Below are 13039 nucleotides of genomic sequence, written 5' to 3'. Positions count from 1 at the left end.
AGCAAGAGATGCTCCAGGCTGGGAGCAAGCTCCAGATTCAGCACTGTGAGCTTAGATGAAGTGCCTGATGGTGGTGAGAGACGACATGGTGCCTTGGGGACCCTTGAGTACAGTGACATTTTCTCCATTGCTGCAGGGATAAACTCGAGAAGCGTATGGGCCACATGAAGTGCTGTTTCTTACTTACGCTTTTCTGATGTCAGAATGCAGGGCGCATGTGCAGCCTTACAGAAATGTTGGCATGTAACTCATTTTACCGACCTAAGAAATGTGCATTTAGTTCCATGCTGAAAGTATGTTTTTTTTTTCTAAATTTTGAGGCATACATGTTTTTTATCGAGCCTTTAAGTATCCACCCAAACAGATGCCACCACCTTTTTGTATGTATTTTACACACTGTCAAAATCCATGGAAACACTATTTCCTCTCTCTCATTACCAAAATATTCCACTTTTCTAATTCTTTCTCTTCCTCTTCCTCCTCCTCCTCCTCCTCCTCTTCTTTCCTTTTTTTTTTTTTTTTTAATAGGGTCTCACTGTGTAACTCTGGCTGACCTGGAACTCCATATGTGGACCAGGCTGACCTCAAACTGACACAGAACTGCCTGCCTCTGCCTGCCCAGTGCTGGGATTAAAGGCCTGTGCTTGCTGCCCTGGTACCCAACTGCTTTTGTTTCTGAATGGAAACCTGCTGATGCCAGTGACTGGGTTACTGAGCCTTGTTTGTTGGCCCCTCCTTCCCGAGCTCCCCTAACCCACCATCACTTTTCTCTTCCTTCTTAATGTGAGGTGGCTGCTTTTTTACCCCAGAAACGTAAGGGCGATGAGAAAGAGCATTTGCCCTCCACAACAAAACTTAGCACTGGCCATTTTCTGGATAGCTGTCCTATCTCACGTCTTCTGTTGCCCCTCCCTGGATTTTCCAAGAAAGCTATCTGGGAAAGGACAAGTTCTGATCATTGGGAGCACACTTCTAAGATGTCCCCCAAATGAGGCTCTGGCAAGCCTTTCTTGTCAGTGGAAGTTATGGATAGGGCATGATGCAGACTTGTCTCTCAGGAGAGCTTCAATTGACCTGTCAATCAAAAAAACACTGTGACAAACTTTCTTGGGGGAGATGCAACACTCACATGTACTCACTCTATAGACTGTTGAGGGAGATGCAACACTCACATGTACTCACTCTATAGACTGTTGAGGGAGATGCAACACTCACATGTACTCACTCTATAGACTGTTGAGGGAGATGCAACACTCACATGCACTCACTCTATAGACTGTTGAGGGAGAGGCAACACTCACATGTACTCACTCTATAGAATGTTGAGGGAGATGCAGCACTCACATGCACTCACTCTATAGACTGTTGAGGGAGGTGCAGCACTCACATGTACTCACTCTATAGACTGTTGAGGGAGATGCAACACTCACATGTACTCACTCTATAGACTGTTGAGGGAGATGCAACACTCACATGTACTCACCCAACAGACTGTTGGGGGAGATGCAACACTCACATGCACTCACACTAGAAAGGGAGCCCATGACAGACCAAGGTGACAATTGTGCCAGTGTTCAGTTTGGTGAACATTGTATTAGGGTTACTAACAAGAGTGTAAGTGAGGGCTTACTTACAAGGAACAGGGACAACTCTAAAACAGCTGCATATTCAGAAACCAATTCCAACATGGATGATGACTTCAGAAAGCTGTGATCCTGAGCTTGCTGTGTACACCATGCAGCCAGCTCCAAGGCCCAAGTATATCCTCCTTTCTGGATTTGGCTATGAGAGTCTCCAGCTCAAGCAACTGGTACTCCCTTTCACACTGTTAAAAGTGTTAACAGCTGCCCTCAAGAGTCTGCCAAGTCTCTGTGCTCCAGACATGCAACCTTTGTTTACACTCCTGGGCTCTTGGGCCCTGTGAGGGGATGTTGTAACTCAGAGGAACATGCCATGCAACACCTTTCCTGGCATACCTGCTTTGTGCTTCTCTCTTTTCCCCTTGCCCTAGGGGTACATCTTCTTCTTGGTCTGTGGACAAAGTCCTGCGGTGGCTGGAGTCATTCCAAGCCCCTAACAGAAGGTGGAGTGAGCAAGTAAAATTGTGTAAGTTAGTAGTCCCCAGCCAAGTTTTGCCACATCGTGGAAGAGCAGGTACCAGTACATTTGTTATTTTTTTCACATGGCACCTGACTCAACTGATGTTTCACTAATAAAAAATGAATTCTAACTCTAGACATGCCCAGACTTGGAGGGTTTCTGAAACAGCAGGTAGCTCCATCTCACGAGATTATGATCTCACAGCTGGGCATAGTGAGTTGGTTACAAGAGCCCCTTCAGAAAGCTGCACTGTACAAGAGCCTGACTCTCTGATCTGGCAATCTCATGCTTAAGTGTGTATACAAGCGAAACAGCCACACAAAAGACTTGTAAACAGTTTTGTTCTTAATAGCTACAGCTTAGAAATACTAAGTGTTCAGCAGTGGGAACATATGTACTAGCCGTGGCATATTAGGTTGTAGCCCATTACATACAGCAGTTAAAAAATGGCAACCCACCAACCTACACAGAGGAACAGACACTGAATGGTCTTGTTTATATCAAGCTCAAGAACAAGCCAGTTAGTCCAAGGTGATGCAAGTCAAAATGGGAAAATGAGGTGGCGGGGAGGCTCAGAGGCTTTTCTTGGCTGTAAAAATGTCCTTTCTTACCTGTGTATATGGATGGGTATTCCCAACATTTTGAAAATGAGACATGATGTTGTCACACATAAGTTCATACCTGAGAATCACACAGTTGAGTTTATAAAAGCAAATTACCAAAAACTTATGGGATTTCCAAAGTAAGTTTATTATTTTGTGTTGGGCCATATTTACATCTGTGTTTGGACACACCTCATAGAGGGTAATTGCTTAGTTATAATACAATTTCATCCTGGTATCCCTGTTGATTTATACATTTGGCTCTTTGTGAGTTAAATAATAGTTCATGTGTTTGATACACTAATTTCTCAACTATGTCCCATCTGCAAAACTTTAAACAACAACAAAACCCTATTAGCATGCATAGATAGTCTGATACTTAAATTGCCAGAAGAATTGAGTACTAGCTGTGGTACAAATACCTAGGACTTTTGTACATGCTGTGTGATAGTAAGTTACCACAGCCACTCTGGAAAACCATGTAAAGAGAAATTCAGAAATATGCCTGGCAACAGATGAGTGTTTGTGGCATTGCTACTTCCGATTACCCAAATGCCAAAAAAGCCTCAAAGCCCATTCGTTAGCAGGTGAGGCAAAGACAACTTATTGTAATCATACAGAAAAGCATTTCGCCACAATGAAAAGGAGTGGGCCACCAAGCAGCATGGCATATTTGAGAACCAGGAAGCTGAGGGAGATTGGAACAAGGTTTTACAAGATCGCAGTGGTAAGTCTGAAAGGAAAGCAACATGATGATTATTTCAAAATGGAAGACGTGGTCACTTCCTGGAATGAGTGGGAGAATGAGTGTGTCCTGAGAGTGGAGAGGACGTCACACACTGGGACTGCTCTGGGGGTGATTGGCATTTTGGCTTTGCACGCCTTTACGTTACATTCTACAGTCAAAGCAGAGGATGACTAGAATTCAGAAGTGAGAGACCACACAGCAAGCCGAGGGGAGCGACAACACTCTCCTAAAACCTTTTTGCCAGGTTGTGTCTTCTGTATATTAATTGGCTACAGACCAGTGAAAGAACTGTGTCTGCCTTGGGTTTGTACCATTAAGAGCTAACTTTAGATGCCAGAACCTGCTCTGCTCCTGGGGTTTAGAAAAAGGAAAAAGCAACAAAGGGGGGCGGGTGACAGTCTACAAAAAAGCCCCTCGATTCTGTGTTGCTGCATGATCACTGTACACCCAGGAAAGGTCGGACCAGCCCAACAGGCATCATGGAATCTGCTAAAAACCCTTTGACAGTCAACTCCTTAGTCCACAGGACACACAAACTGGTGAAGCAGGCATGCTGGGAAGTTGGCACACCTTGGCACACCTTGGCACACCTTGACAAGTGATCCAGCTGTAAGGTCCTGTTCTCCCAGGCTGTTGCCGCTATGTCTGTGTATCCCATCTGCAGGTTTCCAGAGTCGCACCAAAGAGGTTCTGTTGAAGGAGCAAGTTAAAAAGTATCGCAGAGGACTCTAATATATTGCCATTGTTCCATCATTGTTGTGACTGGGCTCGTATCTAAAAAGAGAAAATATTAAAATAACTATCTGGGGCCAAATGGCTAACCTTTCTGAAAATATGTGCATGAATTCTGGAAGCACAGCACATATTCTAGGAAAGAAGACTTTGGGGATACTGATCAGGACACAAATAGTCACCTTGTCATGCGGCAGTAAGACATCACAGAGATGAGCTGCCTTCATTTGAGGCATCTCTCTTGTTTTGTGCCCATGAGCTTTAAGCATCTTTGATGAGTTCAATCCTCCTTCCACCGTGGAGTGCCCAAGAAACACTAGTCAAGACACTGAGGTCAAAGGAAAAAGATGGTCCTTGCATGTGGGACAGTCTTATGCTCATTCAAAGTTTCCTTTCTATCCTTGGCGTTCCTGGTGCTACTGACTTGCTTCGTGTGTCCAAAAATGTAAGTGTATTTTCTTACTTTCCACTTGATCCTGGGAGCCCAGCAGACATCGAGAATATTTTAGAAGTACTTGTCTGTTCAGGCTGTCCTGAATTGGAGTTCTGAGTCTCCAGCTTGAAGCTATGTGATCCTGTGCAAATGACTGTGTCTCTTGTTAATATTTCCATTTGAAAAATGAGAATAATGATTTACCTTGGATAAATGTGTTGAGGCTGGGCAGACATGGGGAATGATGCCCAGAGTACTCTAGATTAGGACTCAAGGAACTATAATCTGTAGACCAAATCAAAGCCTCCTGCTTGTTTGTTCAAAGTTTTATTAGGTCACACAAATCTTGGCTCACTGCTTGTCATTATAAATAAAGTTTTATCACTCAGCCGTACTCATTTGTCCACAGATATCTATAGCTGCTTTTGTTATACAGACAGTAGTTGTCACCAGCAATGCATAAGTCTTACAAAGCTTTAAATATTTGCTCTCGGCCTTCTCAGAAAAAGTTTGCCAGCCTCATCTCAGAGGAAGCTGGAATTTTGTTTTCTTTATTCATGGCACTGCCCCTATCCACTGGTGTGTGTGTGTGTGTGTGTGTGTGTGTGTGTGTGTGTGTGTGTGTGTGTTCAGCTCATATAAATACTTAGTTGGGTCAATACTCACCATGTAACAGACTGAGCTTTGGTTTTGATCTTTCCCCAATCCTCACATACTCCAAATGTGTTTCAAGCGAATTAATGAGGGTTCTGTTGGAATGTTTACCTTGAAGCAATCGTTCAAATCATCTTCTCTCTTTTGAATGAGGAAGCCAGTGCTATATCTGTGGCTCACTGATAGCTCTGAACATTTACAGCTCACTGGTGATTTTGAGCATCATAACACGCGACAAAATTTCCCGTTTGAAGTTTATGTTTCCAGCACTTGATTACATGGAACTTTCCTGAAGTGTGCTATAAATGTGCAGCAGCCAGTGCCTGGCTAATTGGCTCCTGTCTTTTTATGGATTCAGGAAGGACTGATGCCTATCTGAATGCTTTTGATCTCAAAATCTTCTAGAAACAGACAGGCTTAAGCCATTTCCAGTTTCCTGGATTTGGGTTTATCAAAACCTCCACCATAAATGTGAGCTGTTTCCAATTCTTTTCTTGGCTAAGTCCAGGAAGTCGGATGCTGTGTGATTGCTATTTTATCACTAAAAAGCATTGTTGACAATAGTGTCAAGACATAAAAAGGCTACAGAAGTCCTTATTCAACCTTGTCAGTGCTTTAGCATTTGAACTAGGACCATGAGAGTTTAGGGAAACATGCTTAACCTTGTTCCAGTGAAATATAAAGAACAAAGGGTTTAAGAAAGATCTCCAGTGATCCACTGGTCTCCCTTGGGTGACTTTTCTACCATGCTTCTCTGCTGTCCATATGTCACATTAATAGGAGAAGTACTGTCACCCCAGGGCCAAGAGCACAGGATTTGGCTTTGAATATTATTTCTCCCTGTGACCAGATGTACAGAAAATCACTTACTTTCTCGGTGGCTCAGTTTTCTCCACTGTATGGTGAGAGTGTTTGGTTTATCTTGAAGATACATTGTCTTCCAGCACACGGTGTGCCTGGCACATGGGAAGCACTCAGTGTGAGCTGGGATCCCTCCTCCACCATCTCCCTTGTTGACTTCTACTTGGGGGCTGTGGACAGGTGGTGATGTCATCTGCAGTGTTCTGCATCTGCCTCTACCTGACTACTGAATGCATGGTGCTTGACTTTGCTGGGGCATACAAAATTCAAGGAAATGCAGCCAGGCACATCGAGAATGCCTGTAATCCCAGCACTCAGTAGGCTGAAGCAGGAGGACCACAAGAGCAAGGCCAGTCTGAGCTGCAGACAGCAGGATCTAGAAAAGAAAGGAAACAATGGAGACTCTGATACTAAAGATGGTCTGTGGTAACCAGTACTGTTTTGATTAGGATAAAGAGCCAGAAGGTGGGGACAGGACAAAGAAGATCTGTCCCAGCTGTTTGACCTGCTGTACACTTAGCCCTGCCTTGGTGCTTTCTACAGGTAGCCTTGTTTCATCCCTGCAGTTGCCTAGGAGATAACAATGCTGCTCCAGATAGGAAAGCTGAGGTTTCAGAGAGATCAGCTGAGCTGTCCCAGCTCCCATAGTGGAGCATTGATTTGAGCCCAGTTGTACTAAATTCTGAGATGCGTTTTCTTTTTTCTCTGTCTTTCATTCTGTCTCTCATTCTCTCTCTTTTTTCCTTTAATAGGGTCTCAGTTTGTAGTCCTAGCTGGCCTCAAACTCACAGAGATCTGCCCACCTCAGCCTCTGGAGTGCTGGGATGAAAGGCCTATGTCACTCTGCCCAGTCTGAGATGCCTTTTCATTCCCTTCTGCTGGGCCACCTTCTGGCATCAACCACTTTCTTCTTTGTTGTCTGAATCAGTTGGTTCTTGTGTACCTTGTTCCTCTTTGGTGAATCATCTCTTTGACTTGTTCAAAAGGAAGCCATGGGAATGTATCACTGTGTCAGTTATGATCTCCAGGGCCTTGCAAGTAGAGACAAGCCCTGACACTGCTTGGCATGGTCCTGGATTTTGTCATTATATAATTTCTGAAATTTAAGTCCACATCCATTTCTCGAACTGAGATCTTCATATAATTTCTCTTTTGTTTTATTTGAATATCAACTTTAAATTAAAATGCCATGCTTGGTCAAACCATTAACATAATCACAGAGGCTAGGTGGCTTGGCAGTAAGTAGGGTTGTGTGACTGTGTCATTATCCAGGGCCTCTCTGTGTTTGCATCTGGGGACCTGGGTTCTTCAGCTAGGTTCTCCAACCTATAAACCAATCTCACTTGGCCTCCACAACCACTTTAGGTATTTATGCCATTGTAGATGTTCTGGGTTTTCCTCTGGAGTGTGCATGTTAGGAAGACAAAATAAGTAATGTTGTCTTGTTCTTGCTTCTTTTGAATATCCCACTCTTCTCTATGACAAGCAGTGTGTGCCGCCATCCTTGACAAATTCCATGGTTCTTGATAACTTCACTGGTCTCTTCTATATGTTGACTATTCAGCATGGTTTATAAAGAACCTTCTTTGTCCCTATGTAACCAAAGCATTGCAAATATTAAGTTATTAACACACTGAAAAATGCAATCAATCAGATGATTATCATCTAATGTTTTAATGATCACATTTTTAATCCAATTATGCATGTTTGAATCTTTCAAATTTTCTTTAATTAAAAATTGCCTCTTGGCACTGCTATCAGAAAGAAGAAATTGAACAGAATGAGCCAGATATAATTTAATGTTGAGAGTAAGCTGCAAGGGTAACCGGGCTGGGCTGAACTTAATGGCTGACCATGACTTTAAGGCCCTCATACAAAATTTCCTAATTGATAAGAAAAATTTAATCATCTTCAAATATACTTCATTTGCATTCAAATAAGGTATTCCTTTTTCCAAACAAACCTCCCCTAACTGATTATTCATATTGTCGTTCAAAATGCTTAAAAAATGAAAGACAGAGTTGGGTGAAATGTAGACTACTTAATACAGTGTGTATTTAATATAAAAGTCATGCATTATTCATTTTTGCAATTTGAATAACTTTGAATTTAGCATCCCTGCTCCTCATTTTTTTTCTTTGATGAACAATTAATTATTAAAATATAATATTGTCTGCATACAGCACCCGGGATCCTTGAAAGTGGAACAGGAGGCTTAGTCCTTTTCAGTTCCTTTATCTAGTAGTGCACAGTACCTGCTTATTATGGTATAATGGAATGAATGGTGGGCGAAGCATAGTGTTTCATATGCTTTTCTCAACTGGTAAGTGGGTGCAATAAAAGTGCTTTGGATTCAAGTTACTAATTAGTCTGGAAGTTGGGGGAAGTATGCAGTTCTGAGTGGGCGTGAGCACACAGCCACTATAAGATCACAAGACAGACAAGTTTCATTGAACAGCGTTTCTGGGCACTCTCAATGCCAAGTGCTCTCCTAACCTCTTAATTAGTGGTAACTAGTTACTGTTCAGACTCCAGTATAGGGCACTCTTTTTATCTTGTCTCAGAGATGCATCAGTTAGAGAGAAGCATGGTAGCTCTTTGGGAGAAGCTGAATTGTGATGCCAGCCTAGGTGGCTTGGCTGGAGCGCGACTCTCTACTCCCTAGTGTCTGCACTATTAAGATCTTCTTCATGAAGAGCTAGGTTTTCAGCTGGAAACATTCTTTCATCTTCCTCATGCCTGCGATCAGGAATCTCACATTTGGGCTGTTAGTTCAGTACCTGTGGCTGAATCATTGGACTGTGGACGCGCTGGAAGTTCTGCTGTGTTAGATACCTCCGTTCCCAAGATCAAGGCTATCCTGCATTGCACAGCAAAACATCTCAAAACTCAAAAATAAAATGAGTGATGGTGGCACCTGAGCACATAGCATGTCTTTCCTGACCCTCTTGCAAGTCTGGCTACGGCTTATTGCTGTGGGATGTCCTGTATGTTGTGAATATATGTTGCTATGATTGATTGATAAATAAAACACTGATTGGCCAGTAGCCAGGCAGGAAGTATAGGATAGATGGGATAAACAGAGAAGAGAGGCTGGGAGATGGAAGTCTGGGAGAGACACCAGCCTGCCATCTAGGGAGCAACATATAAAGACAACAGGTAAAGCCATGGAACACGTGGCAACATATAGATTAACAGTAATGGGCTGAGTTAAATGTAAGAGCTAGTCAGTGGTAGGCCTGAGCTAATGTCCCAGCAGTTTAATTAATATAAGTTTCTGAGTGATTATTTTATAAGTGGTTGCGGGGTCCATGATGCTGGACAGGAATGGGGACAACTCCAGCTACAGCTTATGAGGGTGACATTTATGTCACATTTTGTGGGGCCTCTTCCAAAACTTAAAGATAGAAGTAGGCAAATTGTGGACAGAAAACCAGTCCTTTCCATTGCCAATTTTGGCATAGCCCCTGAGCTTTTACACTGCATCTCTAATTAGGCAAAATGTTATTCCCCCAATATGAGTTACAGTCTTCTCATTAATGCAGACATATTTTGAAGGGTGTATACAGTTATTATTAGAATTTAGAATGTCCTTAATAAGATTGTAGATGTGATTCTGTTACATAAGTCTTAACATGATCTCTCTGATTTTTATCTCTTGGTCTGTAAAACTTAAAATATCTACTATCTGCTGCTTTACAGAGAATGTTTGCTATCATTGCTTAGAAGCACAGCAAAGGCTAGCCTGGGATACTTCTGTGCCTGCCCTCAGCCATGGGCTGCCTTGATAAATGAAGGCTTACAGTGGATGAGGTACTTTGTTAAGCCCCTTACACCAAGTAGCTTCTTAATTGTCGTAGCAACCCTGAAGGGTGTAAAATCTCATGATTATTGTTTTATGGATTATAGAAATAGCCCAGAGAGGCTAAAGTTTCTGCCTAAAGTTGCACAGCTTTTAGATATCATTGCATTCCACAGGTCAGGCTAGAGGCTTTGCACAGACAAACGTGTGTCCTCCAGGCACCAGTAGTCAAGTTGAAAAAGAAGCTCCAGGCAAGGTGTAGGTCCTGAAGGCATTGCTTTTCCAAACATTAGGACGGAATTATACCTGATCCTCTGCTCTTCTCAAGCTTCTCCCCCACGTCTGTATTTCTCCGTGGCCTCCATCTCCCCTATTGTAATGTTAACAAACTGGACTAAATCAGCAGTTCTCAGAGTGACCAATTCTCAGAGAGTCTCCAACTCAGCTCTGGACATAGTGGCTACGTTTTTTGCTGTTAGAGTTGCTGGGCTCCTGAGTAGGATTTTTCCGGAAGAAATGGTAGTCTCTTTCCCAAAGCCCCTACCTAGGTCAATCCCAAGCCTCCTCCTGGGTGGAGCAGTGGGGACAGAAGGGAGAAATGGAATCCAGGTCCTGGCTACATCTACCAGCTCCATCACAGAACTGAGCACACCTCGTAAACATTCAAGACCAAGGATTCTCTTCTGAATATACAGCAGGGTCCACACTTGTAGCTCTCGTGAGACCGCACAGATCTCATAGACCATGAATCTTGCTTCTGCTGAACCAGTGTTCTCTTGCGATATTATGTCACCCTACCCCTTTGGTGGGGCAGGTTGTGCTTCATCTTATCATGCTTGTTAGAGCCACCACCTCTTCTTGGAGTTGGGGATGGTGGCCGCTGGCAGGGATTATGGTGTTTCATCCTGACGGTCTATACCCAGCCTGCTTTCCTGAAAACCTGACATTGGGTTAGGCTCCTAGAGGAAAACTGCAGGTTTTTCTGATCTTCCAGTTTGGAGCTCCTGGTCCTAGTGCAGGCCCGTGTGATGCCACGTTCACCTCCTGCTCAAGGGAGACAGCTACCTGCCAGTTTTGTCGCTCACGATGCCAAGCCCTGCACACACCCTCGGGGGCTCCAGGCTTTGTCTTGGCTGTTGCATGGACCAGGAAACACAGAGGCAGCAAGCAGAGGCCAAAATAGTCCTTCTCCCAGCCAAACCAGTCCCAGCCAAGCACACTTTGATAGGTGCCTCCGTGATTTGGCTTCCTGCTAACCAGATAAAATTAAAGGCCAGACTTGCCAGGGGGTGCAGAGGCAAGCCCTCTACTTTTCACCTTTTCTTCAGCTGGGACCCCTTTTTTTTCTCCATGATTTTGATTGCAAAACCTATGATTTAAAGACTTTTGCATTTACTAGTTAATCTTTGCTTTAAAAAAAAAAATCAAGCTTCTAGGAGAATGGGCTTCTCTTGCTGACCTTCCCTAAGTGACCGCTGTACTCTGCCCTCTTAGGACATGGGAGTGCATGTTTAGTTTCACTGAGCCTCGATTTTTCACATTGCTCATGCATCTTAACGTGCATACTTGTGGGTTGTGGAGATAGTTCAGTCAGGGAAGTGCTGGCTGTAAAGCTCGAGTATGATCCCTAGAAGCCATATTAAAAATTAGCTGGGACAGTGGAGCAAGTTTGTAATCCAAGTACAGGGATGACAAAGATGGGCCTTTACCTGGGGTTCACTGGCTAGCCACCCTAGTCTGACTGGGGAGTTCCAGGCTAGCAAGAGTCCCTGTAGCAAAAACAAGGTGAACACCGCCTACGAGGCTGACTTTCGACCTCTACATGCAAGCATTCACATGCATCACAGAACACATATGCACACATAGACACGCACACGTGTACACACATACACACACACAAAATGCATACTTTGTACACCTGTGAACTGCTAGGAACTATGATGGCCTTGTTTCTTAGCTCCCTGGTTTGACATTGTACACTCTGGGAATTGAGTCCATAATGGACTGACTTGATGGAGTTAAGTATCAAATAATTTAAAGTTAGCAACGCTCTTAGAACAGGATCGCCTACATGTATTAAATGCTGTGAAAGTGTTTTGGCATATGAATAGAATGTTGCCTAATATAGAATACAACTCATAATGTCTTGTTTAAAAAAATCTCTTCTAGAAAATATTACAGTTTCAGTGATTTTAGTACATTTGCTTTCTACTGGTTCTTGCAATTTCTGCCAGGCTTCTGAAGTGTGGAAGTTATACTGTGCTTGTACTGGGTATTCTGCATGAGTACTGTTAAACCATGCAGGAAAGAATGTAGTTGTAGGCATCATAACTGTGTCTAAATGGTTGCTCGAAGACTTCAAGTCCACCACCAGCATCTTGGAAGCTGTGGTGGGAGCTACTTAGGAATGGAGGCAAATGTTAGTGGGACATTGATAGCCTTCAGACACTACAAGTGCAGTGGGGGTGGGGGAGTGGGCTTCTGTTTTAAATTAAGGTCTTACCTGGAGATTCAGATAGAAACTAGAACCTTCTCTGATTTGGAAAGCCTGGTAGGGAGGATAATAAGACTGTTCCATTTAATCTAGAGAATGATATGTGGTTGCTGTATTTTTAATTTTGAATGAGTATGTTTATTAAGTTTACAGTAAGCTAAAATAAAACTAGCAAGTGATAGATGATAGGTGATAGCTAGATGATAGATAGATAGATAGATAATTGATAGGTAGATGATAGACAGCTGTATAATAGGTAGGTTAGGTAGGTAGATAGGTAGATGATAATGATGGATGATAAATGATATATAATGATATCTAATATATAATGATAGATGATTGATAGGTAGATTATAGATAATAGCTAGGTAAATGGATGATAGGTAGGTAGGTAGATAGATAGATAGGTAGATAGATAGAAGATAACAAAACATTGTCAAAGCAGGTACATAAAACACCCAGCATAAATTGACTAAGGAAGCTCCCATTGAGGCAGTCAGCTAGAGTCCCCAGTAGAGAGAATCTCTGACAGAGTAGAGTGGCCCCTGTTTAAACAAATTTGCTCTTATAAGATATTACAGTTTAGCCGTTTTACAGTTTAGGAAGGGAAGAA

The 13039-nt window shown here is 42.9% G+C and overlaps 1 protein-coding gene across 2 annotated transcripts in view; it reads left to right on the top strand.

The window, feature by feature from the left end:
• The window catches only part of Ptprg (protein tyrosine phosphatase receptor type G), a 697305-nt gene that overhangs the window by 551985 nt on the left and 132281 nt on the right, over positions 1-13039 (top strand). The window lies entirely within an intron of this gene.

The sequence above is a fragment of the Onychomys torridus genome, chromosome 9 (assembly GCF_903995425.1).
Source record: "Onychomys torridus chromosome 9, mOncTor1.1, whole genome shotgun sequence".
Lineage (NCBI taxonomy): Eukaryota > Metazoa > Chordata > Mammalia > Rodentia > Cricetidae > Onychomys > Onychomys torridus.
Note: the sequence above shows the minus strand (reverse complement) of the source record. Positions and strands in the feature narration are given on the sequence as shown.